Here is a 26,640-nt window from a genome sequence, read left to right as displayed (position 1 = left end):
AATGAATAACCGCCTCGCATCAAACAAGATCCAGATATAATGTTCATGCTTAACGTTGGCACCAAATAACAATTATTTAGGTCTAATATTAATCCCGAAGGTAGATGTAGAGGTAGCATGCCGACTGCGATCACATCGACTTTGGAACCATTTCCCACGCGCATCGTCACCTCGTCCTTAGCCAATCTTCGCTTAATCCGTAGTCCCTGTTTCGAGTTGCAAATATTAACAACAGAACCAGTATCAAATACCCAGGTGCTACTGCGAGCATTAGTAAGGTACACATCAATAACATGTATATCACATATACCTTTGTTCACCTTGCCATCCTTCTTATCCGCCAAATACTTGAGGTAGTTCCGCTTCCAGTGACCAGTCTGCTTGCAGTAGAAGCACTCAGTTTCAGGCTTAGGTCCAGGTTTGGGTTTCTTCTCTTGAGCAGCAACTTGCTTGCTGTTCTTTTTGAAGTTCCCCTTCTTCTTCCCTTTGCCCTTTTTCTTGAAACTAGTGGTCTTGTTGACCATCAACACTTGATGCTCCTTCTTGATTTCTACCTCCGCAGCTTTCAGCATTGCGAAGAGCTCGGGAATAGTCTTATTCATCCCTTGCATATTATAGTTCATCACGAAGCTCTTGTAGCTTGGTGGCAGTGATTGGAGAATTCTGTCAATGACGCAATCATCTGGAAGATTAACTCCCAATTGAATCAAGTGATTATTATACCCAGACATTTTGAGTATATGCTCACTGAAAGAACTGTTCTCCTCCATCTTACAGCTATAGAACTTATTGGAGACTTCATATCTCTCAATCCGGGCATTTGCTTGAAATATTAACTTCAACTCCTGGAACATCTCATATGCTCCATGACGTTCAAAACGTCGTTGAAGTCCCGATTCTAAGCCGTAAAGCATGGCACACTAAACTATCGAGTAGTCATCAGCTTTGCTCTGCCAGACGTTCATAACATCTGGTGTTGCTCCAGCAGGAGGCCTGGCACCCAGCGGTGCTTCCAGGACGTAATTCTTCTATGCAGCAATGAGGATAATCCTCAAGTTATGGACCCAGTCCGTGTAATTGCTACCATCATCTTTCAACTTTGCTTTCTCAAGGAACGCATTAAAATTCAACGGAACAACAGCACGGGCCATCTATCTACAATCAAACATGAATAAGCAAGATACTATCAGGTACTAAGTTCATGATAAATTTAGGTTCAATTACTTAAGGAACTCCCACTTAGATAGACATCCCTCTAATCCTCTAAGTGATTACGTGATCCAAATCAACTAAACCATGTCCGATCATCACGTGAGATGGAGTAGTTTCATTGGTGAACATCGCTATGTTGATCATATCTACTATATGATTCACGCTCGACCTTTCGGTCTCCATGTTCCGAGGCCATATCTGTATATGCTTGGCTCGTCAAGTATAACCTGAGTATTCCACGTGTGAAACTGTTTTGCACCCGTTGTATTTGAACGTAGAGCCTATCACACCCAATCATCACGTGGTGTCTCAGCACGAAGAACTTTCGCAACGGTGCATACTCAGGGAGAACACTTCTTGATAATTAGTGAGAGATCATCTTATAATGCTACCGTCAATCAAAGCAAGATAAGGTGCATAAAAGATAAACATCACATGCAATCAATATAAGTGATATGATATGGCCATCATCATCTTGTGCTTGTGATCTCCATCTTCGAAGCATCGTCGTGATCACCATCATCACCGGCGCGACACCTTGATCTCCATCGTAGCATCGTTGTCGTCTCGCCAATCTTATGCTTCCACGACTATCGCTACCGCTTAGTGATAAAGTAAAGCATTACAGCGCGATTGCATTGCATACAATAAAGCGACAACCATATGGCTCCTGCCAGTTGCCGATAACTCGGTTACAAAACATGATCATCTCATACAATAAAATTTAGCATCATGTCTTGACCATATCACATCACAACATGCCCTGCAAAAACAAGTTAGACGTCCTCTACTTTGTTGTTGCATGTTTTACGTGGCTGCTACGGGCTTAAGCAAGAACCAATCTTACCTACGCATCAAAACCATAATGATAGTTTGTCAAGTTGGTGCTGTTTTAACCTTCGCAAGGACCGGGCATAGCCACACTCGGTTCAACTAAAGTTGGAGAAACTGTCACCCGCTAGCCACCTTTGTGCAAAGCACGTCGGGAGAACCGGTCTCGCGTAAGCGTACGCGTAATGTCGGTCCGCGCCACTTCGTCCAACAATACCGCCGAACCAAAGTATGACATGCTGGTAAGCAGTATGACTTATATCGCCCACAACTAACTTGTGTTCTACTCGTGCATATAACATCAACATATAAAACCTATTCTCGGATGCCACTGTTGGTTTTCATAGTAATTTCATAAATTTTCCTACGCACACGCAAGATCATGGTGATGCATAGCAATGAGATGGGAGAGTGTGATCTACGTACCCTTGTAGATCGACAACGGAAGCGTTAGCACGACGTGGTTGATGTAGTCATACGTCTTCACGGCCCGACCGATCAAGCACCGAAACTACGGCACCTCCGAGTTCTAGCACACGTTCAGCTCGATGACGATCCCCGGACTCCGATCCAGCAAAGTGTCGGGGAAGAGTTCCGTCAGCACGACGGCGTGGTGACGATCTTGATGTACTACCGTCGCAGGGCTTCGCCTAAGCACCGCTACAATATTATCGAGGACTATGGTGGAAGGGGGCACTTCACACGGCTAAGAATATGATCACGTGGATCAACTTGTGTCTCTAGGGGTGCCCCCTGCCTCCGTATATAAAGGATCAAAGGGGGAGGTGCGGCCGGCCAGGGAGGGCGCGCCAAGAGGAGTCCTACTCCCTCCGGGAGTAGGATTCCCCCCTTTCCTAGTTGGAATAAGATTCGGGAAGGGGGAAAGAGGAGAGAGAGAAGGAAGGGGGCGCCGGCCCCCTCTCCTTGTCCTATTCGGACTATAGGGGAGGGGCACGCGGCCCAGCCCTGGCCACCTCTCCTCTCTTCCACTAAAGCCCACTAAGGCCCACATACCTCTCGGGGGGTTCCGGTAACATCCCAGTACTCCGGTAAAATCCTGATTTCACCCGGAACACTTCCGATATCCAAATATAGGCTTCCCATATATCAATCTTTATGTCTCGACCATTTCGAGACTCCCCGACATGTCCGTGATCACATCCGGGACTCCGAACAAAACTTCGGTACATCAAAACTCATAAACTCATAATATAACTGTCATCGAAACCTTAAGCGTGCGGACCCTACGGGTTCGAGAATAATGTAGACATGACCGAGACACGTCTCCGGTCAATAACCAATAGTGGAACCTGTATGCTCATATTGGCTCCTACATATTCTACGAAGATCTTTTATCGGTCAGTCCGCATAACAACATACGTTGTTCCCTTTGTCATCGATATGTTACATGCCCGAGATTCGATCGTCGGTACCTCAATACCTAGTTCAATCTCGTTACCAGCAAGTCTCTTTACTCGTTGCGTAATACATCATCTCACAACTAACTCATTAGTTGCAATGCTTGCAAGGCTTATGTGATGTGCATTACCGAGAGGGCCCAGAGATACCTCTCCGACAATCGGAGTGACAAATCCTAATCTCGAAATACGCCAACCCAACATCTACATTTGGAGAGACCTGTAGAGCACCTTTATAATCACCCAGTTACGTTGTGACGTTTGGTAGCACACAAAGTGTTCCTCCAGCAGACGGGAGTTGCATAATCTCATAGTCATAGGAACATGTATAAGTCATGAAGAAAGCAATAGCAACATACTAAACGATCGGGTGCTAAGCTAATGTAATGGGTCATGTCAATCAGATCATTCACCTAATGATGTGATCCCGTTAATCAAATAACAACTCTTTGTTCATGGTTAGGAAACATAACCATCTTTGATTAACGAGCTAGTCTAGTAGAGGCATACTAGTGACACTCTGTTTGTCTATGTATTCACACATGTATTATGTTTCCGGTTAATACAATTCTAGCATGAATAATAAACATTTATCATGATATAAGGAAATAAATAATAACTTTATTATTGCCTCTAGGGCATATTTCCTTCACAAGAGCCTAAGCTTGGGATGCCCTTGGCACCCGCAAGATAATCTAAGGACACCTAAAATCCAAAGCTTGGGGATGCCCCAGAAGGCATCCCCTCTTTCGTCTACTTCTATCGGTAAATTTACTTGGAGCTATATTTTTATTCGCCACATGATATGTGTTTTGCTTGGATCATGTTGTATGATTTGAGTCTTTATTTTTTAGTTTACCACAATCATGTTTGCTGTACACACCTTTTGAGAGAGACACACAAGATTCGGAAATTATTAGAATACTCTATGTGCTTCACTTATATCGTTTGAGTTATATAGTTTTGCTCTAGTACTTCACTTATATATTTTAGAGCACGGTGGTGGATTTGTTTTATAGAAACTATTGATCTCTCATGCTTCACTTAGATTATTTTGAGAGTCTTAAATAGCATGGTAATTTGCTTAAATAATCCTAATGTGCTAGGTATACAAGATTAATAATAAAATTCTCTTATGAGTGTGTTGAATACTATGAGAAGTTTGATACTTGATAATTGTTTTGAGATATGGAGATGGTGATATTAGAGTCATGCTAGTTGAGTAGTTGTGAATTTGAGAAATACTTGTGTTAAAGTTTGTGATTCCCGTAGCATGCACGTATGGTGAACCGTTATGTGATGAAGCCGGAGCATGATTTATTTCTTGATTGTCTTCCTTATGAGTGGCGGTCGGGGACGAGCGATGGTCTTTTCCTACCAATTTATCCCCCTAGGAGCATGCGCGTAATACTTTTCTTTGATAACTTGTAGATTTTTGCAATAAGTATATGAGTTCTTTATGACTAATGTTGAGTCCATGGATCATACGCACTCTCACCTTTCCACCATTGTTACCCTCTCTAATACCGTACACCTTTCGCCGGTATCATACACCCACCATATACCTTCCTCAAAACAGCCACCACACCTACCTATCATGGCATTTCCATAGCCATTCCGAGATATATTGCCATGCAACTTTCCACCGTTTCGTTTACTATGACACGCTCCATCATTGTCATATTGCTTTGCATGATCATGTAGTTGACATTGTATTTGTGGCAAAGCCACCGTATCATAATTATTTCATACATGTCACTCATGAGTCATTGCATATCCCGGTACACCGCCGGAGGCATTCACATAGAGTCATATTTTGTTCTAAGTATCGAGTTGTAATTCTTGAGTTGTAAGAAAATAAAAGTGTGATGATCATCATTATTAGGGCATCGTCCCGGTGAGGAAAGGATGATGGAGACTATGATTCCCCCACAAGTCGGGATGAGACTCCGGACGAAAATAAAATAAAAAAAGAGGCCATAAAAAAAGAGAGAGAAGGCCCAAATAAAAAATGAGAGAAAAAGAGAGAAGGGACAATGCTACTATCCTTTTACCACACTTGTGCTTCAAAGTAGCACCATGATCTTCATGATAGAGAGTCTCCTTTGTTATCAATTTCATATACTAGTGGGAATTTTTCATTATAGAACTTGGCTTGTATATTCCAATGATGGGCTTCCTCAAAATGCCCTAGGTCTTCGTGAGCAAGCAAGTTGGATGCACATCCACTTAGTTTCTTTTTGAGCTTTCATATACTTATAGCTCTAGTGCATCCGTTGCATGGCAATCCCTACTCACTCACATTGATATTATTGATGGGCATCTCCATAGCCCGTTGATACGCCTAGTTGATGTGAGACTATCTTCTCCCTTTTCGTCTCCTCCACAACCACCATTCTATTCCACCTATAGTGCTATATCCATGGCTCACGCTCATGTATTGCGTGAAGATTGAATTTTTTTGAGAATGTCAAAAGTATGAAACAATTGCTTGGCTTGTCATCGGGGTTGTGCATGATTTAAATACTGTGTGTGCTGAAGATAGAGCATAGCCAGACTATATGAGTCTGTAGGGACAACTTTTTTTGGCCATGTTATTTTGAAGAGACATAATTGCTTAGTTAGTATGCTTGAAGTATTATTATTTCTATGTCAATATTAAACTTTTGTCTTGAATCTTTCGGATCTGAATATTCATACCACAGTTAAGAAGAATTACATTGAAATTATGCCAAGTAGCATTCCACATCAAAAATTCTGTTTTTATCATTTACCTACTCGAGGACGAGCAGGAATTAAGCTTGGGATGCTTGATACGTCTCCAACGTATCTCTTCTTCAATTTGCACAAAATTATATATTTCCCTTAAAGCAGCTTGATTCTTATGAGCAGGGAAATATTTAGCAGAGAAGTAATAAATCATATCCTGGGGACTACGCACACAACCAAGATCAAGAGAATTAAACCATATCTTAGCATCACCCTTTAACGAGAACAGGAATAATTTAAGGATATAAAAGTAGCGAGTTCTCTCATCATTAGTGAATAGGGTGGCTATATCATTTAATTTAGTAAGATGTGCCACAACTGTTTCAGATTCATAGCCATAAAAAGGATCAGATTCAACTAAAGTAATTATCTTAGGATCGACAAGGAATTCATAATCCTTATCAGTAACAAAGATAGGTGAAGTAGCATAAGTAGGATCATATTTCATTCTAGCATTCAGAGTTTTTTGTTTCAGTTTAGCTAATAATTTCTTAAGATCACTCCTATCATTGCAATCAAGAAAATATCTAGTAGTTTCTTCATCCATAACATAGCCCTCAGGCACAACAGGTAATTCATATCTCAGGGGAGAATCTTCATCATCACTTTCATCAATATTATCAGTTTCAATAATTTCATTCTCTCTAGCCCTAGCAAGTTGTTCATCAAGAAATTCACCAAGTGGCACAGTAGTATCAAGCATAGAAGTAGTTTCATCGTAAGTATCATGCATGGCAGAAGTGGCATCATCAATAACATGTGACATATCAGAATTAATAGCAGAAGCAGGTTTAGGTGTCGCAAGCTTACTCAAACCAGAAGGTGAATCAAGTGCAGAGCTAGATGGCAGTTCCTTACCTCCCCTCGTAGTTGAGGGAAAAATCGTGGTTCTGTGATCTTTCAAGTTTTTCATAATGATAAGCAGATATAAATCCCAAGTGACTGAGCTATGCTCCCCAGTAACGGCACCAGAAAATAGTCTTGATAACCCACAAGTATAGGGGATCGCACCAGTTTTCGAGGGTAGAGTATTCAACCCAAATTTATTGATTCGACACAAGGGGAGCCAAAGAATATTCTCAAGTATTAGCAGATGAGTTGTCAATTCAACCACACCTAGATAACTTAATATCTGCAGCAAAGTGTTTAGTAGCAAAGTAATATGATAGTAGTGGTAACGATAGCAAAGGTAATGGTAGCAAAAGTAATATTTTTGGTGTTTTATAGTGATGGTAACAATAGCAATAGAAAAGTAAATAAGCGAAGAACAATATATGGAAAGCTCGTAGGCAATGGATCAGTGATGGAGAATTATGCCGGATGCGATCGATCATGTAACAGTCATAACCTAGGGTGACATAGAACTAGCTCAAGTTCATCAATGTAATGTAGGCATGTATTCCGAGTATAGTCATACATGCTTATGGAAAAGAACTTGCATGACATCTTTTGTCCTACCCTCCCGTGGCAGCGGGGTCCTAGCGGAAACTAAGGGATATTAAGGTCTCCTTTTCATAGAGTATCGGACCAAAGCATTAACACATAGTGAATACATGAACTCCTCAAACTACGGTCATCACCGGTAAGTATCCCGATTATTGTCACTTCGGGGTTAACGGATCATACCACATAATAGGTGACTATAGACTTGCAAGATAGGATCAAGAACTCTCATATATTGATGAAAACATAATAGGTTCAGATCCGAAATCATGGCACTCGGGCCCTAGTGACAAGCATTAAGCATAGCAAAGTCATAGCAACATCAACCTCAGAACATAGTGGATACTAGGGATCAAACCCTAACAAAACTAACTCGATTACATGATAAATCTCGTCCAACCCATCACCGTCCAGTGATACATCTCCAACGTATCTATAATTTTTGATTGCTGCATGCTATATTATCTTCTGTTTTGGACATTATTGGGCTTTATTTTCCACTTTTATATTATTTTTGGGACTAACCTATTAACCAGAGGCCTAGCCCAGAATTGCTGTTTTTGCCTATTTTAGGGTTTCGAAGAAAAGGACTATCAAACGGAGTCCAAATAGAATGAAACCTTCGGGAACGTGATTTTTGGAACGAACAAGACCCAGGAGACTTGGACCCTATGTCAAGCAACCAACAGGGAGGCCACGTGGTAGGGGGCGCGCGTACCCCCCACCCCCAGGCGCGCCCTCCACCCTCGTGGGCCCCCTGTTGCTCCACCGACGTACTTCTTCCTCCTATATATACCTACGTACCCCCAAACGATCAGATACGGAGCCAAAACCCTAAATCCACCGCTGTAACTTTCTGTATCCACGAGATCCCATCTTGGGGCCTGTTCCGGAGCTCCGCCGGAGGGGGCATCAATCACGGAGGGCTTCTACATCAACACCATAGCCTCTCCGATGAAGTGTGAGTAGTTTACCTCAGACCTTCGGGTCCATAGTTATTAGCTAGATGGCTTATTCTCTCTTTTTGGATGTCAATACAAAGTTCTCCCCCTCTCTTGTGGAGATCTATTCGATGTAATCTTCTTTTGTGATGTGTTTGTTGAGAACGATGAATTGTGGGTTTATGATCAAGTTTAGCTATGAAAAATATTTGAATCTTCTTTGAATTCTTTTATGTATGATTAGTTATCTTTGCAATGGGAGAAGTGCTTAGCTTTGGGTTCAGTCTTGCGGTGTCCTTTCCCATTGAAAGTAGGGGCAGCAAGGCACGTATTGTATTGTTGCCATCGAGGATAACAAGATGGGGTTTTCATCATATTGCATGAGTTTATCCCTCTACATCATTTCATCTTGCTTAAGGCGTTACTCTATTCTTATGAACTTAATACTCTAGATGCATGCTGGATAGCGGTCGATGTGTGGAGTAATAGTAGTAGATGCAGGCAGGAGTCGGTCTACTTGTCTCGGACGTGATGCCTATATACATGATCATACCTTGATATTCTCATAACTATGCTCAATTCTGTCAATTGCTCAAGAGTAATTTGTTCACCCACCGTAAATTACTTATGCTCTTGAGAGAAGCCACTAGTGAAACCTATGGCCCCCGGGTCTATGTTCATTATATTAAATCTTCCAATACTTAGTTATTTGCTTTGCTTTTATTTTACTTTGCATCTTTATCATAAAAATACCAAAAATATTATCTTATCATATCTATCAGATCTCACTCTTGTAAGTGACCGTGTAGGGATTGACAACCCCTTATCGCGTTGGTTGCGAGGATTTATTTGTTTTGTGTAGGTGTGAGGGACTCGCGCGTAGCCTCCTACTGGATTGATACCTTGGTTCTCAAAAACTGAGGGAAATACTTACGCTACTTTGTTGCACCACCCTTTCCTCTTCAAGGGAAAACCAACGCAAGTGCTCAAGAGGTAGCATCCAGGAAGCCTACGATGGAATTACTCACGCACGGCGGTGAGCATCAGGTAATTGGTGATGGAGGATGGTTGATGATGACGATGGCGACGGATTCCCCTCTCCAGAGCCCCGAACGGATTCCAGATCAGCCCTCCCGGGAGAGTTTAGGGCTTGGCGGCGGCTCCGTATCTTAAAACGCGATGAATCTTTCTCCTTGGTTTTTTCTCCCCGAAAGTGAATATATTGAGTTGAGGTCGTGGAGCGTCAGGGGGCCCACGAGGCAGGGGGCGCGCCCAGGGGGTAGGGCACGCCCCCACCCTCGTGGACAGGTGGAGGCCCCCTGACGTGGATCTTCCTTCCAGTATTTTTTATATATTCCAAAATAATTCTCCATTGATTTCCAGGTCATTCCGAGAACTTTTATTTCTGCACAAAAATAACACCATGGCGATTCTGCTGAAAACAGCGTCAGTCCGGGTTAGTTCCATTCAAATCATGCAAGTTAGAGTCCAAAACATGGGCAAAAGTGTTTGGAAATGTAGATACGACGGAGACGTATCACGGGCGAAGCCGGGTGGCAAGAATTTTTTCAATGATTTTTGCAATCGCATCGATGAGGCTTATAGGTCCATAGTCTGAAACCCCCTCCGCCCCTTCTTTATGGGGCATTAAAATCACATTTTCGGAATTGAGCCAATGAAGGTTGGCACCACAAGAAGTATAACATTCATGATGTATTCCTTGATGATGCCCCAATACTTTTTTGAAGGAAAGTCTGTTGAAGCCATCCGGACCGAGTGCCTTGTCATTATGCATATAATTAATTGCTGCCATTACCTCCTCCCAACTCATGTGTCTCAAGGTGGAGCCTCCCAATTAAAGTCCTTCATTTTTTGGTTCCCCTTCCCCGTCACATTGGAGAAGTGTTCGTGGATTAACACCTCTTTTATCTCATGCTCAGTGATCCAATCATGGTTGTCCTTGAACCTATAGATGTGGTTCTTTCTCCTCCTAGCATTGACCCACCAATGAAAGAATTTAGTGTTTGCATCACCTAACTTTAGGTTTGAAATTCATGCATATTACTTTCTTCACGCCCTTTCCAACACCGCTCTTGAGCCTTCGATGGTTGTTTTCCTCGCTGGAGAGAAGCCGCTCATCTCGAGCTATGTCAAGGTCAACCATCCTCGTGTGGTCACGTCCATGCATAGTTGTTATTTTTAATGAGGTTCATGTGCATGTTGTACTTGTTTCTAAAGAAGAGTCAAAAAATTTGTAGTGAAATTCAAGTCTGTAAGCTCAATCATTTCCATACAACACAACACAAGTCGCAATACTCTGTATAATGACCGCTTGAAGAACATTTACCCGGTGAGCTCCTAAAGGCTATTGCAATATATCCTCATCCCTCAAATAATAAAAGATCTTGCAAGAGAATCTTCACCTCATTTAGGTCCTATTATAAAGCTGCAGTGGTTCCTGGAGTACAAAGTATTCCGAACATCAAATCCTTTTATCCCGGACATCCATAATTTGCTCAGTTGCCAAATTTAGCCCAGTGGAGACAATAAAACAAACACTAGATTTAAGACGTAAAGCAAATCAAGGCGATGATACCCTTAAGAATTTCAGGACCGAGAAAACAAAACTAGGATACCAAAACATAGAAACTACAAATTGGCAAGACTAATTCCATGATAGGATATTCGATACAGCGGAATAACATATCGAATTCTCACATGAACAGAAAATAACACATAGATCCCTTTCACAATCAAACTAGGTAGGTTCTCAAACCCTGTGGGCAGGGTAATTGTTGTAGCAGTAGGACCATGTCATTTATGGCGGGAAATAGGCTAAAGAAATAGGGAGAAACCAAGGTCTTCCTTGCTCTCTTCCTTCTTCCCCTCAGTCTTGGGGGGCTCTACGGTTGCTCTGCCTGATGCGACAACACCGCCAACGGCAATAGCTCCGCCAATCGGACCACCAACAGCAGCACCAATGACCACCTGCCTTAAGTTTCATATGAACATTTCAATTCTTTTTATCAATACAAGTCCTTTTGGAAATAATCAAGAAAACAAGTTAAAGCAAGACTAGCTATCTGTTGTTTAAAATTTTATCTGGTTGACACAACATGCATAATTATCATCAAGACCAACTTCCAATGTGCAATGGTCACTTGGTTCAACAACAAATGGGAGATAATTGACAAAAATACCACCTTAGTGTGCTATTAAATTTTGACATTGAAAGGATCGATATAGTTGACTAGAGGGGGTGAATAGGCAACTAACAATTTTTAGCTTTTCTTTACCAATTTAAACTTTGCATCAAAGTAGGTTGTCTAGATATGCAACTAGGTGAGCAACCTATATGATGCAACAACAACAATAACAACGAGCAAGCAAGGGATATAACACAAATAAGCTTGCAAAAGTAAAGGCACGAGATAACCAAGAGTGGAGCCGGAGAAGATGAGGATGTGTTACCGAAGTTCCTTCCTTTTGAGGGGTAGTACGTCTCCATTGGAGCGGTGTGGAGGCACAATGCTCCCGAAGGAGCCACTAGGGCCACCGTATTCTCCTCACGCCCTCACACATTGCGAGATGCCGTGATTCCACTATCGGTGCCCTTGGAGGCGGCGACCGAACCTTTACAAACAAGGTTGGGGCAATCTCCACAACTTAATTGGAGGCTCCCAACGACACCGCGAAGCTTCACCATAATGGAATATGGCTCCGCGGTGACCTCAACCATCTAGGTTGCTCAAACACCCAAGAGTAACAAGATCCGCAAGGGATTAGTGGGGGGATTCAAATTTCTCTTGGTGGAAGTGTAGATCGGGGACTTCTCAAGCAATCCCTAGAAAATCAACAAGTTTGATTGGCTAGCGAGAGAGATCGAGCGAAAATGGAGCTTGGAGCAACAATGGAGCTTGGGGACGGAATAGATAGTCAACTCGGAGAAGAAGACACCCCTTATATAGTGGAAGAAAAAAATCCAACCGTTATACACCAACCCAGCCTGCGTAGCACGGTACTACCGCGCCAGGGCCGCGGTACTATCACAGGGCCCGCGGTACTACTGCCCGAGCAGCACAAACCAGGACAACCCAAATGCACTGAAGCAGAGGGCGGTAGAACCGCTGGCGCGTTACTACCGCTCCCCCTTCGATACTAACGCAAGGCAGAGATGTTCCAGACTTCGAGAAGGCACGGACATATAAAAATACATCCGTGGCAACTTCCGCTGAGTTGAAGTCAATGCAAAAATCCGACATGGTAGTACCGTGAACCAGGAGCGGTACTACCGTGCGGGGTGCGGATGTAAAAAATTACATCCGCTCCTACTGCCGCGCAGGCTGCTGAGCCAGACCAGAACGCACGGTACTACCGCGCACCCGGCGCGGTACTACCGCGTAGGGCGTGGATGTAAAAAATTACATCCGCTCCTACTACTGCAGCCACAGCAGCGCCTGGCCTGGGGCCACGGTACTACAGCTCCAAAGGAGCGGTACTACCATGGGCGCTTGCGGTAGTACCGCTCCTAGGAGCAATACTACTGCATGTCCAAGCTCAGCCAACACGACAATTTGCATAGACGAGAAAAGATGGAGGATGCTCCAAAGTGCCAAAGGAAAGGCGGTGTAAAGGAGAAGATGTGTACGTGATGATTCCACCCAAACCTTTCCAGAGCGGACCCCCTCTTAATAGTACGGCTTTCCTACGACTCAAATCCACCGAAAAGAAACATAGAGAAACGCCGTCTTCAATAATCTTCAAGGCGCACCAAATCGTCTTGTGCCTAGTGATGAAATGTCTGACAAACTCAAAGCACACGCTTAGTCCGCAAAAGCATTGTCATCAATCACCAAAACAACTAAGGGATAAATATGCCCTTACAATCTCCCCCTTTTTGGTGGATTGATGACAATACCGGATTTGCATAAAAAGAGAAAACATAGAACATGGGAAAACCCCATACCTCTAAGATATAGACGGTCTCCCCTAGATGTGTGCTATCTAGATGAGTGCTTTGGACTGCATGGCACACATACTAGGATCAACACTACCCCTATATTTTAGAGACAAAGCATATCTTGCAACAAAAATGCTAACACTAAGTAAGATAGTACATATGAGCATAATATAAATAGCACAAGATAGCATAGGCTCAATAAGGTATGATAGAGTGCATATGTCTTACACCATATGATAGAACGGTCTCACAAGCGCAAACCAAACCAAAGAAAACAAAAAAGCAAACAAAAACTCGACACGGAAGCATGACTCACAACTCGCAAATCCTACACTCTCACCCCCTTTTGCATCGAGACACCAAAAAGGCAGAGAGGACACCTACAACACAGGTGGTGGCTCAAGCGGAGTAATCACTCGCACGCTCCTCGTCAGACTCGGCAGCTGGGATGGTCTCCTCCTGGTCCTCCTCGTAGTCAGTCCACTTGTAACCCTGCTTCACCATCCAGGCTGCCTCTGGCGTGATCACTTTCTCAGATCCACTGGATATTTGCTCACCAAACATCCTGAAGATCCGCTTGTCGCGGTGGCGACTCTCCTTCTGAGCAACATGAGATCGGTACTGCCCCTTGGCCTGCATGCAGAACAGAGCCTTCATCTTATTCTTCAGCTTCTTAGCCCAAGAGGGCTCAGAAGATGAAGGCGAGTAGCCAACAGAGTTCCTCCTCCTCAATCTCATCTGCATCCACATCCATCTGAGCAGCCGTTGCCTCAGCACGGGTAGTAGTGTTGACCCACTGGGGCTTGACACAGAGCCGGATGGGCTCATGACGAATCCAGTCAGGGGCAAGAAACTCATCATCGGGATAGAGCTTCTCCCAAGTCTTCGAGATCAACAGAAACAGGTAAGGTCCATAGATGGGTACCTTACGGGTGAACACCGCAAACCGAAGCTCACACCACATAATATGTGAGACATCAAGTGGTTGAGTCTGAGAGATGCGCGCCTCCTCACAGATGAGCATCATATCCACTAGATAGGCATGCACTTTGTCCTTGTCACCAATGCGTGGAAAAAGAGAACTGCGGAAGACACGGTGCATGATGTCAAGGAAGGGGTTCAGCACCCACGTCTTCTTGCCATTGGGAAGCAACTTCTCAACATAGTAAGGCTGAAGCTTGTTCTTGTTGGCTGACTCGGGGTGGGAATGAGGGCGTACACCAACAGGTGTGTTGAGCCCCTCATCAGGAACCTGAAGCAAATCCATGAAGTTCTTCCATGAAGCAGTCATCTGATGTCCGTTGGTCATCCAGGTCTTGTTCCGTTCCTGATCAGTGTGGAAGTGGACCGAGGCAAAGAACTGGGCCACAAGCTCAGGGTCATAATCCAAATGGAATGAGATCACGTGCTCAATGCCAAACTGCTCCACGAGGTCCAAAGCCTCACCAAAGTAAGCACGGTGCCTATCATCCCTCGTGTGATGCATGTCAATCCAGTGCATGTCCACATAGATGTTCTGCTTGGCCTTGATCACATCCAGATAAATGAGGTTCTGCTGCTTGGTCCAAAACAGATCATTCCCTCTGAAGTTGGCACGAGGATTCACATATGGGTTGATCTTCCTTCGAGTAGCAAACTCAGCAAGTGGTAGTTCATACATGCCCTTGGTGGGCTCATTGACCTTAGTGGCGGTGGTCTTGGTCCTGCGTTGGGGGGCATTGGAGCCCTCTGGAGCTTCGTCTTGGTTGCGCAGATGCTTGGAGCCCGTGTCACAACTGGGAATGGAACAGCGAGCAGGAGCACCGGAGCCACCACCTAAGACACAAAACACAAACACACGCACGAGAAGCGAGAAGGATCAATGCAAAGACCTCAGCAAAACAGGTGAAACAAGTAGAACTCGTACTTGAGAGTTTCCACAAAAGAGATTTGACAGAAATGGTAGTACCGCATGGCTGCGCGGTACTAAAATTCTAGTGCTGCTCCTAGTCACGGTAGTACCATGCTAGGGTGGCACGGTAGTACCATGTCTTGGAGCGGTAGTAAAATTTTAGTGCCGCGCCTCGCGCGGTAGTACCGCTCCGGAGGAGCGGTAGTACCGTACGAGCAGTAGTACCGCACCAGAGATGCGGTAGTACCGCACGGTGGCAGATCCAAGTCCGCAATTGGATCTGAGCACAACCATGACAACGACGCGGTACTACGGTTGATCAAGTCTACCACAGGGCAACAAAGCAAGCACAATCTCTACGCATTGCTACTCTCCTACATCCTACTCTTGCATAGATTTGGCCTAAAATCTCAAGAACAACATGCATCTCCCCAAAAACCTAGAGGCAAACAAATGAAACAAAGAGAGAGGGATTTGGGGAGAAACCTTATTCCATGGCAAGAGGAAGTGGTGGGGAACGATCCCACCGGACGGAATCCGAGGAGAGCGGTCGGAGAAGGAGATCCAGCGAGGGTCTCCGGCGCCATTCTTGAGCGAGCGAGAGAGAGAGAGAGACGGCGTGGAGAGAAACAGACGAATGGGTATGGGGGAGTTGGAACTCCCCCTGCCCGCTCTTAACCCCCACGCGCCCTCGACAGCGCGGTAGTACCGTGTGTCATCGCGGTAGTACCGCCAGGGAGGAAGTACCGCACCGTGGGCGGTAGTACTTCTTCCCCAGGCGGCAGTAAAAAATACTACCACGATGGGTGTGGAAGTACCATGCGCTACTCACGCGGTAGTACCATGGCAGGCCGCGGTAGTACTGTGTGCTCAAGAAGATGCAAGTTTCAAGAACAAGGGGAAACAAAAGCATTTGCACAGCAACCTTCAAGCGAACGGACACACCAAAACGCTGACACACAAGACAACACACACAAACTTGACACGACAAAGGGAAGACAAGAGACAACAAGGACTAAAACACTCAACACAACCTCTCTAAAGAGAGGGCGGTGTCCGGAGCCACCTATGTTTGAGTCAATTGGTATGGCACCGCGAAGAATTATCCTTGGGCCCATGACCAAAACTCGTCTTTGAAGCACAAGTACCATCAACAATGGCTAATGTGAAAGAGTTGATCAATTTATGCATAATGGGGGGAGGGAGAGTTCATTGAGAGAAGAACTCCCCCTATGTCCATGCCTACACCTAAACAAGATAACAAGTTGAGTATGGTGGGGTGTGCACGGGTTCAAGCAACATTGCTCGAATCAATGATATTTAGCTCATGCCTTAACTCGTGAAATCTTGCTTCATCCAGGGGCTTCGTGAAGATATCTGCAAGGTTATCAAGAGTGTTGACATAGTTGAGCTCGATCTCCCCTCGCCTAATATGATCCTGGATGAAGTGATGTTGGGTCTCAATATGCTTCGTCTTGAAGTGTTGCACCGGGTTGAGAGAAATCTTGATGGCACTTTCATTGTCACACCAAAGAGGCACTTTGTCACAAATGACACCATAATCCTTTAAGGTTTGCCTCATCCAGAGAAGTTGTGCACAACAACTACCGGCAGCCACATACTCCGCTTCCATGGAAGAGAGAGACACGCAACTTTGCTTCTAGGAAGACCAACTCACCAAAGAGCAACCAAGAAATTGGCACCCTCCGGAAGTTGACTTCCTATCCACTTTGTCTCCTGCCCAATCGGAGTCCGAATAGCCCACAAGATTGAAGTTAGATCCTCTTGGATACCATAAGCCAAAGTTTAGGGTATGAGCCAAATATCGAAAGATTCTCTTGACCACCACATAGTGGCTTTCCTTAGGTGCGGCTTGAAACCGTGAACAAATTCCCACACTCAACATGATATCCGGTCTAGGTGCACAAAGGTAAAGCAAGGAGCCAATCATGGAGCAATATTCCTTTTGATCCACCACTTTACCATTGGGATCTAAGTTAAGTTGGCATTTGACGGGCATTGGAGTGAAAGCCGGCTTGACATCACTTAGCTTGAATCTCTTGAGCATGTCTTGAGTGTATTTGGCTTGGTTGATGAAGGTTCCTTCTCTTTGTTGCTTGACTTCAAACCCGAGAAAGAACTTCAACTCTCCCATCATGGACATCTTGAACTTGGAGGTCATGAGTGCGGCAAATTCCTCATTGAAAGCTTTGTTAGAGGAACCAAAGATAATATCATCAACATATAGTTGGCACACAAACAACTCCCCTTTGACCTTCTTAGTAAAAAGAGTAGGGTAGATTTTCCCAATTTCAAAACCACGATCTTGCAACAACTCGGTAAGGTGGTCATACCACACACGTGGGGCTTGCTTAAGGCCATAGAGTGCCTTATCGAGTTGGTACACATGATCGGGAAAATAGGGGTCCTCAAACCCGGGGGGTTGCTTGACATATACCAACTCATTAATAGGACCATTAAGAAAAGCACTCTTCACATCCATTTGTTGTAACTTAAAGTTATGATGAGAAGCATAAGAAATCAACATGCAAATGGGTTCAAGGCGAGCAACGGGAGCAAAGGTTTCACCGTAGTCGATACCCTCGACTTGGGAGTAGCCTTGTGCTACCTAACGAGCCTTGTTGCGAATAATAATTCCATGGGCATCTTGCTTGTTCTTGAATATCCACTTGGTTCCAATGACATTATGGTTCCCTGATACATCCATTTTGCATCATGCTTTTATATCAATATTTATTGCATTATGGGCTGTTATTACACATTATGTCACAATACTTATGCCTATTCTCTCTTATTTTACAAAGTTTACACAAAGAGGGAGAATGCCGGCAGCTGGGATTCTGGGATAGAAAAGGAGCAAATATTAGAGACCTATTCTGCACAGCTCCAAAAGTCCTGAAACTTCATGAAAGATGTTTTCCAAATATATAAAAAATACTGAGAGCAAGAACTTCACCAGGGGGCCACACCCTGCCCACGAGGGTGGGGGCGCGCCCCCTACCTCGTGGGCCCCCTAGTGGCCCTCCGGTGGCCATCTTCTGCTATATGGAGACTTTCGATGGGAAAAAATCATAAGCCATCTTCTTGGACGAAACTCCACTGCCATGAGGTGGAACCTTGGCGGAACCAATCTAGGGCTCTGGCGGAGCTGTTCTGCTGGGGAAACTTCCCTCTCGGAGGGGGAAATCATCGCCATCGTCATCACCAACGCTCCTCTCATCGGGAGAGGGCAATCTCCATCAACATCTTCATCAGCACCATCTCATCTCAAAACCCTAGTTCATCTCTTGTATCCAATTCTTGTCTCTAAGTCCGGGATTGGTGCTAGTAGGTTGCTATTAGTGTTAATTACTCCTTGTAGTTCATGCTAGTTGGTTTAATTGGTGGAAGATCATATGTTCAGATCCTATATGCATATTAATACCCCTCTGATTATGAACATGTTTATGCTTTGTGAGTAGTTACTTTTGTTCCTGAGGACATGGGAGAAGTCTTGCTATTAGTAGTCATGTGAATTTGGTATTCGTTCGATATTTTGATGAGATGTATGTTGTCTCTCCTCTAGTGGTGTTACGTGAACGTCGACTACATGACACTTCACCATTGTTTGGCCCTAGAGGAAGGCATTGGGGAGTAATAAGTAGATGATGGGTTGCTAGAGTGACAGAAGCTTAAACCCTAGTTTATGCGTTGCTTCGTAAGGGGCTGATTTGGATCCATATGTTTCATGCTATGGTTAGGTTTACCTTAATACTTTTGTTGTAGTTGCGGATGCTTGCAATAGAGGTTAATCATCAGTGGGATGCTTGTCCAAGTAAGGGCAGTACCCAGGCACCTGTCCACCCACATACCAAATTATCAAAGTACCGAACGCGAATCATATGAGCATGATGAAAACTAGCTTGACGATATTCCCATGTGTCCTCGGGAGCGTTTTACATCATATAAGAGTTTGTCCAAGCTTGTCCTTTGCTACAAAAGGATTGGGCCATCTTGCTGCACTTTATTTACTTTTGTTACTTGTTGCTCGTTACAAATTATCCTATCACAAAACTATCTGTTACCACTTATTTCAGTACTTGCAGAGAATACCTTGCTGGAAACCGCTTATCATTTCCTTCTGCTCCTCGTTGGGTTCGACACTCTTACTTATCGAAAGGACTACGATAGATCCCCTATACTTGTGGGTCATCAAGACTCTTTCCTGGCGCCGTTGCCGGGGAGTGAAGCGCCGTTGGTAGGTGGAATTTGGTAAGGAAAAATTTATATAGTGTGCTGAAATTTACTGTCACTTGTTACTATGGAAAGTAATCCTCTGAGGGGCTTGTTCGGGGTATCTTCACCCCGACCAGTAGAGCAAAGATTTGCTCCTCAACCTATTGAACCTACTGAAAATGAAAATGAAAATGCTTGCTTTGAACTTCCCGCGGGTATGATAGAAAAACTGCTAGCTAATCCTTTTTGGGAGATGGAACAAAACATCCTGATGAACATCTGATATATGTGGATGAAGTTTGTGGATTATTTAAGCTTGCAGGTGTACCCGGAGATGTTGTTAAGAAGAAGGTCTTCCCTTAATCTTTGAGGGGAGATGCATCGACATGGTATAGTCTATGTGATGATATGAGGTCTTGGAATTACAAACGATTGAAATTGGAATTTCATCAGAAGTTTTATCCTATGCATCTTGCTCATCGTGATTGCAATTACATATATAATTTTTGGCCTCGCGAAGGAGAAAACATCGCTCAAGCTTGGGGGAGGCTTAAATCAATGTTATATTCATGCCCCAATCATGAGCTCTCAAGAGAAATGAATATTCAAAAAAATTATGCTTGGCTTTCTGATAACAATCGCACCATGCTTGATACTTCTTGTGCTGGCTCTTTTATGATGAAGACTATTGAATTCAAATGGAATTTATTGGAAAGAATTAAACGCAACTATGAAGATTGGGACATCGACAATGGTAAGGAGTCAGGTATGACACCTAGTTTTGATTGTGTTAAATCTTTTATGGATACCGATATTTTTCATAAATTTAGCACTAAATATGGACTTGACTCTGAGATAGTAGCTTCTTTCTGTGAATCTTTTGCTGCCTTTGTTGATCTCCCCAAGGAGAAGTGGTTTAAATATCATCCTCCCATAGAAGTAAAAGTAGCTGCACCTATTAAAGTTGAAGAATAGACTATCACTTATAATGATCCTATTGTTCCTACTTCTTATGTTGATGAAAGTGCGTTATATCGACTAGAGGGGGGGTGAATAGGCGATTTTTATGAAAGTCTTCAAAACTTGGGAGTTATGAAGACAAACAGTGAAGATTATGCCTATTACTATGCAGCGGAAGTTAGATTACACTAGGCCAGCCATTGTCATGTATTCAATAGAGTGAAAGCACAGTGACAAACAGCTTCAGTGTAATAAGGATCAAGTAGGAAGAAGTTATGAAACCAAACAGATCATGCATTCATGTTGTGAAGACAAATGATAAAGCAAGCACGCAATGACTTCACAATGAGTAACAGCAAGAGAAGGAAGTGAAGATGAAACCAGTGACTCGTTGAAGACAATGATATGTTGGACCAGTTCCAGTTGCTGTGACAACTGTACGTCTGGTTGGAGCGGCTAGGTATTTAAACCTTAGGACACACAGTCCCGGACACCCAGTCCTGAACACACAGTTCAGGACACCAAGTCCTCACCGTAATCTCCTTGAGCTAAGGTCACTTACTCCTCGCCCAATCACTCTGGTAAGTCTTCAAGGTAGACTCCCAAACCTTCACAGACTTCGTTCACTGGCAATCCACAATGTCTCTTGGATGCTCTAAACGCGACGCCTAACCGTCTGGAGGATTCACAGTCCTCAAGTGTAATAAGTCTTCAGATCACACAGACAAGAAGACTTAAGTGATGCCCAATTTACTCTGGCTCTGGGTGGTTAGGGATTTTCTCCTCACTAGGAATTTTCTCTTTAAGGCTTCGAGGTGGGTTGCTCTCAAACGACAAAAGCCATACACTGAAATCTGAGCAGCCAACCGTTTATGGTTGTGGGGGTGGGCTATTTATAGCCACTTGGCAACCCGACCTGATTTGTCCAAAATGACCCTGGGTCACTAAGGAACTGACACGTGTCTCAACGGTCAGATTTCGAACTCTCATGGCAACTTTACTTGGGTACAAGAAAAGCTGACTTGTCCGGCTCTGGACAAGATTTGCTCTCATTGTCTTCACTCGAAGACATAGGTTTTTGATTTAGGCATCACTTGAGTCATTCTGACTTGTTCTCCTTGACCCCACTTAACAGTACGGTGGTTCCTATGACTCAACAAAAATAAAAAGAACTACGAAAGATCTAAGTCTTCGAGTTCCATAGGCTTCATAACGTGTCTTCTGTTGTCATAGTCTTCAATGTGAATATCTTCATATACCACCTTTGACTTCAATGTCTTCATTCATTTTTAGGGGTCATCTCTGGTAGTAAACCGAATCAATGAGGGACTTCTACCTGTGTTTTCCTGTAATTCTCACAAACACATTAGTCCCTCAACTAGGTTTGTCGTCAATACTCCAAAACCAACTAGGGGTGGCACTAGATGCACTTACAATCTCCCCCTTTTTGGTGATTGATGACAAACTAGTTGAAGTTTTCAATGGGGAATATAAAGTGTGAAGTCTGTAAAGGAATTGTCATCATAAGTTGCAAGTGCTCCCCCTGAAGATGTGCATATAAGTTAATTTGCTTTTGGAATGCAAATGCACATGGCAGGTTGTACTTGTGGAGATCAGCTTCAGCTTATGATGACAATCTGCTATGCATGTGAAATTATATGAAGATAATAACATGCATAATGGAAAATGGACGTCTGCAAAATGAGATGAGTGCGGAATTTATCGTCGCACATGCGGAATTAATCTTCGCAAAAGGAGTGGTAAAATAAGTAACAGACGACCATCGAGTTTTCGTGTTTACAACTCAAAAGAACCAAATGAAGCAAAACAAGAGTTGCAAACACGAAGCAAGTATAACAAAACAAGGCACCCGCCCATATTGACCCGCTTGAAGACTATAAACATCATATGCTTCTCCCCCTTTTGTCAGGAATGACCAAAAAGGTTTGAAGACATAGAGTTTTCTACGTGTTCCCAGGCGCAGCAGGGTCGGTGGAGTTGTTTGGCGGTGCTGAGCTTTGAGGTGCTGAGGCAGGTGGTGGTGAAGTAGCATCATCATCTTCATCAATGATCCTCGCAGTGACGGTGGCAGCAGATGAGGAATACTCAGAGTCTTCAAGTGACGGTGTGTTGCGCATCACAGCCCTCCTAGGAGGTGTGGTGTCAAATTTGAAGCGCTCTGTGAAGCCATCCTCTTCAAGTTCAGCTTCAGTGCAGATCATTGAGAGCCCTTTCCACGTACGACGGCAAGTCTCATGTGTGACGAAGGCATTCTTGGTGGCCAGGTTTCGAAGACGATTGACATCCACCAAGAGGCTCTTCATCTGACGTTTCAGCCAGTCGTGATGCCTATCTTGCTTTTGGTGAAGGGCCACAAGAAGCTCTCGGTCAGTGAGGACACGAGCACGCTTCTTGGGTCTTGGAGCGTTTGTGCTATCTGTGGCTTCAGTTGATGCTGGTGCACGTGTAGTGCCAGCCATCGGATAGACTCTTGAGATGGCTTCAACACCTTTGACATTCTGAGTGAAGCTCTGGTGTTCGGCATTTTGAAGACTTAATGGTTGCTTGGCAGGCTCAGGGTATATTGCTTCAGCAGAGGTGTCCACATCTGGCAAGAAGATCCGATGGTTGCGGGCTGAGGGCTGATATGAAGTTGCAGAGTGAATCTTGATCAGCCTCATAACCCAAGGAGCATAAAACTTCAAACCAAAGAGATCTGAGCTGGATGCTGCAAGTTGACGTATAAAGAGATCCTGTGCGTTGAAGCATTTGCCATGCAGAATACAGAAGATGAGAGTCTTCATTGCACCTTCAACCTTGGCATATGGAGAGTGCCCCTTAATGGGCCATAGAGTCCGCCTGACGATGTGATATATGGTTCTGGGCAGGTACTCTAAGTCTTCAACGAAGAACTCAGTTGGATAGGGTGCATCATGAGGCAATGGCTTCATCATTGAGAGCATCTGACTCATATTTGGCTCAGGACACTGAAATATGCTCTCAATTGCCTCAGCATGGGGTTGGCAGCCTTCTTCGAAGAATTCGCCAGGAGTGGGAAGACCGGTAAGCTCAATGATATCGAAAGCATTGGCTTCATGATGGACATTGCCGGTCATCCACTCCAGGACCCAAGTCTTCGGATCTCTATTGTAGCCTTTGATATGCAGGGTGGCATAGAACTGGAGCAGAAGCTCTTCATTCCAGTGCTCTTCATCGGTGATAAACGGCAGCAGACCCACTTGCTTGAAGCAATCCAGTGCATCTTCCAGGCTAGGCAGGCCAGCAACAGCTTCAACCTTAAGGCGCTTGTGAGGAAAGATGCGGCCTTGGTTGTATAGGATGCATGAATAATAGCTGCGCTGTTGATAGCTCCAGAACCTATCTGATACAATCCGTTCCCTTGAATAAGGGTTCTTGGAGCTGTTGAAAAACGTGTTGTCTACCCTGAAGCTGTTGATGTTGAAGGAGCCAGGAGCTGATGCAGGACCTGGGAACCTTGGCAGTCGTGGGATCGGCTTCTGGACCTGGGGCCTGTGCGCAACATGATAGTTGAATTGGGGACCGGCAGCAGACTCAGGCACAGAAGGTTCAGGAGCAGTAGCTTCAGTGTCTTCTGAAGCTGTTGTTGGGGAGGGCTCCACATTTGCTTCGGCGTTGTTTGTGGCAACCTCAACATTTGCAGCCTCCACACGTGTAGTGGGAGGGACGAACTCAGGCACGTTCTCCTGGAGAACTGCTTCTTGTTGGTGCGGGGGAGTTGGAGCTTGTGGTACTTCTGCATGCTCTTCGGCTGATGCAGCCGGAATGTCGTCAGCAGCCTGAGCCCTTGGCCCTTTGCGAAGCCTACGGAATGTAGGCGACGCCGGTGGAGTTGCAGTGGGCTGGGGCTCATTATCTTCCTCCTGTGGGCGATCTGCCCACGATGCATCTTGTGTGATTGGCGTCAATGGACGACCAATGCTGATCAGTTTGCTTGTCTCAAGCTGAGGAAGGGCTGCATCACCTTGGACATTGTCTTGGAGACCAATGTCTTCAGCAGCGTTGGGGTCGGCTGCTAGAATGTCTTCAGCATGCGGAGCCTCTATGAAAGCAGGCTCATGCACTGTTAACTAACGATCTGCGTCAGGATAGCGGACGGAGAGGGGTTCAACTATCAAGGGCTCTGTGGGAGCAGCCCGAGATTTCTTGGTCTTGCGCTTCTTGATGGTGGGGTCAGAAGGAGAGGCTTCAGAGTGTTTCCTCTTCCTAGCTTCAGCCTCTGCAGTCCGTGTCTTTTTGAGCTCTGAGGCGGTTGATCGACTCTTTGGCTTCGAGCCAGTCGTTGCAGTGGGGAAGACAATCGGAGCAGTTTCTGACCTTGGCGCCTCTGGTTCAGGCACAGCAGGCTTCTTTTTCTTCTTCGCGGCCACCCTGGGGTCAATGCCGGGACGCCCAAGTGCCTTGCGCTTCTCGGCCTCATTGTAGGCCTGCACGCAGCGATCAGCCAGAGTCTTCATGCGCTCTCGCGAGCCTTGAGCTTCGGCACGCGTCTTCAGAAAGTTCTCTTTCAGCTCGTGCATCATGATCTTGAAGTTTTTCACTTCTTGCACGCTGAGCTTGGCCACGTGCTTCTTGAACTGAGCCTTTTCAAAATCAATTTTCTGCTTCAGTTCAACAATGCGCTGGGCTATTGCAAGTTCTGAAGCAATTGCGCCTTGAAAGGCAACGCTGAGGCCTATGGGCAGCTGCAGATCGTTGAAGCTGATGTCTGGTGAGGCAAACCATTCATCGATGAAGTTATGGATGATGGCGACATCAAACAGAGGCAGATTGTTGAAGATTTCAGCCTCCTCCTTGCTCTTGATGAGCTGCTCAAGAGCGTCATCTCCAAGATCTTCATCGCTTGATAGATCAATGGTTTCGCAACGCAGAATGGCAGCAGCTGTGAGCTCTTTGCCTGTGTGTGGCTGAGGCTTCTTAGCTTCTTGGGGCTTGGAGACTCGTGATAAGTCTTCAGACTGCACACTGGCTTCAGGAGGTGCAGTTGCCAATGGCTTCGCTCTTGAGATTTTGGGAGAAGCGGCTGGCTTTGAAGCTTTTGGCTTCTTCTGCTTTGGCTTCGGCGCAGCAGGGCATCATCAGACTCAGTATCTGCTGGAGGGTCATTCACGGCAGTCCCTTGGACTAGGATGCGGGTGATGAGGCCTGCAAGATTGGCATACGGCCCGATGATATTGGGATCAGCGTCGCGTGTGCCATCTGCCCTTGGTTCAGAGGGACCAGGGTTGAAGTCTAATCCCAGCTTCTTCTTGTTTTGCTTTGCAGAGTTCTGAGCAAATTGGAAGTTGCGCTTGAACAGATTGTCATCGCGACACCAGAGAAGTGATGACGGATGTGCTTCAGCTGGCTGTGGTCCTCTCACCATGCATGGATAGAAGCCTTGAGCAATGGCTTCGTCTCTGGACCTGGGTACGAGATTTTTGTATAATACGTCTCCCCACGGTCTCTTGATGGCGCACTTTTCGGCATACTCCTGAGTGACGAAGCGGTATTGAAACCATTGCTCTGCCCAATATCTTCGAATCCATTGGATTCGTGTCTTGCGCTGACCATAGCTTTCTTCAGGATCAGTTTTGTACATCTCTGCCAATTCATCAGGCAGATCTTTGGACGTTCCCCGTCTCTGTCTGCCTCCCTTCCTTGCTGCTGTTTCTGAAGCCATGAATCTTAACTTGGAAGGCTTCAAGATGTTCAAAGTCTTCAAAGGCTTCCTTTTGCTTGACCAACAAGAACTGGCTTTAGGAGAGTTGATGTGATGCTGCAAGTACTCTGCAAATGAATGCAGACTATGAGAACCAAAGGATTCTCCCACGGACATGTACCTGTGACAGCATTAAGGTGCGAGGGAAGGGGAAGAGGTCATATGCATTCTCAGAAAATTTTGAAGATAAATCGGTTTAGAAGACATTGACCTCATTGTGCAAAGACATTCACTTATAG

The sequence above is a fragment of the Triticum urartu genome, chromosome 7, assembly GCF_003073215.2.
Source record: "Triticum urartu cultivar G1812 chromosome 7, Tu2.1, whole genome shotgun sequence".
NCBI lineage: Eukaryota > Viridiplantae > Streptophyta > Magnoliopsida > Poales > Poaceae > Triticum > Triticum urartu.
Note: the sequence above shows the minus strand (reverse complement) of the source record.